Source organism: Helianthus annuus, chromosome 12 (assembly GCF_002127325.2).
Source record: "Helianthus annuus cultivar XRQ/B chromosome 12, HanXRQr2.0-SUNRISE, whole genome shotgun sequence".
In the NCBI taxonomy this organism is placed as follows: domain Eukaryota; kingdom Viridiplantae; phylum Streptophyta; class Magnoliopsida; order Asterales; family Asteraceae; genus Helianthus; species Helianthus annuus.
Window position 1 is genome coordinate 21,614,498 of NC_035444.2, and position 6,000 is coordinate 21,620,497.

The 6,000-nt window shown below is 35.7% G+C and overlaps 1 long non-coding RNA gene across 1 annotated transcript; it reads left to right on the plus strand.

The window, feature by feature from the left end:
* Positions 1-3,696: 3,696 nt before the first annotated feature.
* LOC110896483 lies at positions 3,697-5,778 on the plus strand. Its single transcript, XR_002567936.1, has 3 exons — positions 3,697-3,831; positions 4,972-5,047; positions 5,699-5,778. It is a non-coding gene; the product is annotated as an uncharacterized LOC110896483 (long non-coding RNA).
* Positions 5,779-6,000: the final 222 nt, after the last annotated feature.

The window sequence follows — 6,000 nt, forward strand, 5'->3', positions numbered from 1 at the left end:
TTCGGTTTTTTTTTTGTATTTTTTTTTCTTATTTCCAGTTTTTTTTAAATGTAATGTTTTTTATTTAATGAAATTTTATTAGTTCTAACTAAAAAATTAATAATTGTGTAATGATTGAAGGACATTATTGGGCGTTATCACCACTACGCCCCTTTGTGAATAACGCCCCTTTGATGACTAGGATTACACGTAGCGAACAACACCCATGGGTGGACCATTATTTGTTGTCACCACTACACATGGTCGTACCCGAGAGTAAGCCAGGAGTGATATCTAGTTCATGACTATTGAAGTTACAATTTCCCCCCTCCCATTCTGCAACTCGACGAAATATACCCAGAATGGAATGCATGTCCTTCCTATCAAATGAAAAGTGTTGTCACATTTATGGCGAATTGTTATTTTAGAAGACCATGTGTATGCATTATTTTCTTGTACTTTCTCATTTATGGCGAAATGACATGCATGTCCTTCCTGTCAAATAAAACCGTTGTATGTAGGGATGAGCATGGTATCCGTTCGGTACCAAAAGTACCAGTACCCAAAATCCCCAAATGTGGGTGCCGGTACCGGTACCGAATATACCCGGTACGGTACCGGTACTGTCTCGGACCAGTACCGAATCGATACTGAAAATTTCAAAAGTTGGTACCGAATCTGTACCGAAAATATACCCAGTTCAGTAAATTCAGTACCGGTACTCGGTACTATTTGCTCATCCCTAGTTGTGTCACAGACATGTTATTTTAGAAAACCCTACGTTTGCATATTTTCTTGTACCTTCTCATTTATAACATGTAAGTCATCCTAGCAAGAACTTGTTTTTTAGTATATAAATAAAGGATCATGATATTCACACACACATTCTTATTTTCACACCTCTTGAAGCGTCGTCCTTTGCCTAAAGCGTGACGTTTAGGGTTCCTCTCCAGACAAAAGGTCATGTGAGCTGATGTGACTTTGATACGAGGTTTGATTCGGTACGACGTTATCAGTTGGGTCACGAGGAACCCTAAGCGCAACGCTTTGGCCAAAGTGCAGCGCTTTGACCCTAAATTCTTGGGCTTTAAGAAAGTAGACCATGCACTCAAAGGCCTTAAAGAGTTTCCAACAAAGGCGTATTTTGTTGTTTTAGTGGTGTTTCTTCAAATTACGATGTCGTGGTTTAGGAAGACGTTCTAGATTCTTACTATGGGACCGCTATTTCTGACTCGTACAAGAAACCGATCACGTCCAACATGAGGGAAGAGGAGGTTGTCTCTGGCATTCGTTATCATGACAATACGGTGCAGCTGTACTTGAATATCCCTGTGGAAGACTCGTATACACAACACGCCTATTCGAATTACGGATACAGAGGTGAACCATATCCTCAGGCTGAATACCCGTATAGTTAGCCGAACTATCCCAATCACAGTTACGGTGGTGAACAGATATATTTACAAAAAGGCTATCCCGACCATGGTTATGGTGGTGAGTAGAGTTATGTACAACAAGACTATCCCGACCATGGTTATGGTGGTGAGCAGAGCTTTGCATAACAAGACTATCCGGACCAGGGAGACAGTGGTGAGCAGGAGGATATGTTAGTCGACAAGGAAGACTCTTACCTAATTATAATTTCCTTTGATACAAACCAGACCTTTTCGTCACGTGATGAGTTAGTGGATTGGGTACAGAAGATGGGAAAGGACAATGGTTATGTCATTGTTATTAAAAGATCAAATAAAAGAGGAAATAATTTCAAGGTTTGGTTTCAATGCAGTCTTGGTGGGGAGTATAAAAGTGTAGGTATAGTGAGGAAAACAGGTAGCAAGAAAATAGGTTGCCCGTTCGAGTTGATAGGGTATACGGAATCAAAGGGAAGTGTTTGGAGGATAGAGGTGAAGAACCCGAGGCACAACCACACTCCTATTGAAAACTTAGAGGGTCACGCATATGCGAGAAGGCTTTCTTCGGAGTATAAAAGACTGACTGAGTAGCTCGCATACTAATACAAGGATCGAATCAACGCATATCAAAGGATAACTTACACACCCACGAACCTTAATGTTTTCCCAAATGTTCAAGAGGTAGGTTAAGTATGTATAATTCTAATCCAATTAAATCAGATATAATCCAAAAGTATGTTTGTGATTGTTATTGTTCAAAAGATGCGCTTCTATCATGTGTCATGCCAACCCGAATCTCACCCACAGGACCCGTACGGCCAAAATACGCCATAATACGACCAACAGAAACATAAGACGCTATAACAAATAATCTACGCACTAATATGGCACTTACAGAGAATCTACGCACTAATACACACTTACAGATTGTAAACGTCACGATACCGAATGTCACCGACACGACCCGTACGGCCAAAATACGCAATAGTACGGAAAAATAGTGACAATAAACGTCATAACATAACATTTAATGACAAAATACGTCAATTACTGATCCGGTAGGGCCTGTATATGTAACACCACAAAAATATTAAAATATACGGGTAAGTATACATTTTAAATATTAATTAAAGTAGAATAACTAGGGGTAAATAACCTAGTTAATAAATATAACAAAATGAGTGGTAAATCATTTATTGTAAAGTGGAACAAACTTGGGGACCAAAGCTGATTAAATGGAGACAAAATAAAATAAAATGAAAATTTCACACACACAAGACGTGTATGTGTGCGTGTACAGAGATAGAGAGATTGGCGTGAACTTGTGTTCATCAAGGTCTTCAAACAATTCCCTAATTCAGCTTAAATCTGAGGAATCTTGAGTGCATGTTTAGTGATTTTGAATGTTCTACATCATCTAATCACAAGGTATGCCAAGAATTGTAATTTGGTAAAATTATGAATATAGATGAAATTCTATGGTTGCAATTTATGTATGAGATTCTGAAAATTGGCTTAAGATTCGAGTTAAATATATTCTTAGGAACAAATCGCAAGTGAATTTGAAAATCAAATGCTATGATTTGGGGGTTAGGATGAATTACCCTAAGTATGCAAGAGGGTTATGGTTATGAATAGAACACATAAATCTAGATGATGCATTTGATATTATTTATTAAATTCTCGATGTTAGTTGAACATACTAGATATAATGGCTTGATAAGATGAGGATACATTAGGGGTGTGTATGGTTCGGTTTGGTTCGGTTATTAGCATTATCCGTAACCGTAACCGAAGTCATCGATTAATTGGTTCGGTTAATTCGGTTAATTTGTCAGTTTTTGGTTCGGTTCGGTTAATAACCAATTCAAACAAGGGCTGAATTTTTTGCTTAGAAATACATATAATGGAGGTATAAATACATGAAATAGATATATAAATACATGAAATGGATGTATAAAAAAAATGAAATGGATGTACAAATGCATGAATAGATGTTTAAATAAATGAAATAAAGGTATAAATAAATGAAATGAAGGCATAAATAAATGAAATAGAGATATTATTACATGAAATGAAAGTATAAAACATGAAATACATGAAATAGATGTAACATCCCAAAAGTGATAAATTATGCATAATTGTTAGAAATTTATTTAGTTAAAGAATGTGTTATGATATATGCTTAAGAATGGAAAATGCTTAGAAATAAATAAACACCTAATCTAGAGGGACTAACTTGACAAGATGGATGGAACTTGTGCTTAAATAAACAAAACTCAAAACACACACACTGTGTGCGTGTTTGAGATCGACCAGGCCAAAGGAAAAAGGGGTAAACCCTAAATTTCAAGAAAATCTCCAAATCAAAAAGGGAATTGAAGGTTTTTAGGATGCATGTATAAAGATTATCGATCTCCTAAGTGTTCTTCACTATCAAGTAAGTTAAATTTTATGATTTGGTGATGTTGGGTGAAGTGGGTGTTGATGAACTCGTGAATCTAAGTTAACTTAGGATGGATATGTGATAGAAACGTCTTATGAAACTTGAATTATGCTTAGATTTCTGATTGTTAGATATATTTATGAAAACCCATTTGTAGTGGTTCTTATGTAGGATGATGATGATGTATTTTATGTAAATTTGATGATGCTTGAGGTGTATCACAATGGATGTTATAGATTATTGATTTTGAATCTGAATTAAAATGAAAGTTATGTGAAGAATTAGTAAGAATCATGCTTTAAAAGCTTGTAAATAATATTTCATAAATGCGAAACCCGCCAAGTGTTCGATGAAATGCCTAAGAGAACAAATATGTGAAATTGTATGCAAGTTGCGGGTAACTATGTGTGAAAAGTGATAATGACATAATTGTTAGCGAACTAAGATGAAAAGTGTGATTTAAGTAGAGATCATATGGGACTTTGATTTGTTAGTATGATGTGTTAGAGGCGTGTGTTAGTAGCTTGTATTATATGCATAAGGTTATGGCACACCAAATACACTTAGTTGATTTTGTAGTTGGGTGATGTGGTTGTATGATATGTGGATTTTTCTAGCAAGCTAAAGTTGGGTTCAAGGGTAGCGTTAAAATTGGTCAATCCTAAATGATGTCGATAGTTGTGGGATTATGAGATGAAAAATATGGAAGGATTTGATTATGTTGAATGTGCATATATGATCTTGTGGTGGTATGTGTTTTACTAAGTAAGTTGGGAATGTATGTAATGCCCGTAACATAATCGACTATAATAATGTGGACATGTGAAGTTAGATTGATAAATCACAAGGTGGACAGTTGACTTTCTGAAAGTCAACTATGCATAATTAGTGTATTAAGCTTTTGTCACAAGAGTATACTAGAGAAATCATTAAATACATGCTATATCAATATGTGCTAAATGTAACAACATGAAGAATTATGCGGAATGAAAAGATGCGACTTCAAGCTTATATTTTGTGTTGATTGGAATTTGACAAATAATGTATAATGTTGGATATGAATGTAAAATGAATGCAATATTAGAATGTGTGTTATACTAATGAAATGGTAACCATGATGACATGAAAGTATAGGATCATATCAAGATGGGGGAGACATGGAAGGCTACGTAAAGGATATGAGGAAGCATACACGAGACGGGCACTCGAGGTAAGTGAATCTCGATTCACTTTTTTAGTAGGTTTAATAAATTTATAATACTTATGCTTATGAAACATCATGAAAGAACAGGTACTAATTAGAAGTAATAAACGAAGTAAGCCAAGGCTTACGCGGCCTGCGAGGGACCGTGCTGCAGGCAATTTGTTGAATTTGTGTTATTTTATACATTGGACTTGTTTAAATGGTGTCCAAGGTCTCAAAACTTATGTTAAGGATTGGTTTTGAATATAAGAGATGTTAAGGGTCGTCGGTTAGTGAAAGAATGGATTTGTTTTCGTGTTAGTGTAAGAAATTGTATAAGTAAATATGTTTAGGAATCTAGTAGGCACGTAGGTCGTTTTGTATATCGCCTATATTATGTTAAGTTGTGAATATGTCATTTTGGCATAAGCGTATGTGTATGAAGTGGTAAGCATGAGCTAGTGTATATAAATTCGTAAATGATTATTTGTGTGTAGGTAGGGACGTAGACATGTATGAAGGTACGTTTGCATATAGGTGTATGTGATAATAGGCGCGTAAGTGTGAATGCATGTGTGTATGAATATATGATGCTAAAGATATACGTATGAATGTTATCAAGGCGTCGTAGTACTTACGATTACTAATGATGTGCTTTGAGTTTGGAATGTAATGCAGGCATGAGATTGTCAGATTCATGAAGGAATGAAACCTGGTTTGGATAAAGAGTATTTAAGAAAGCGCTTGGACAATTCCACATTTACTTCATAGAATGCTTTAAGAATTTCTATTATATGGTTTAATGTTGTATGGTGTGTTAATGACTAATGGTTGGGTTGTACGTGGTGTCCACAGGTATCGCTCGAGTTTCCTCTACCACTAGCGAAGTGAAGCAGACATAGATCGAGTTGAGAGCAAGGATTGTACGGAAAAGAAAGGTCACATAGTTTGTTTTAAATTGGTCATGAAGCCTTGATATA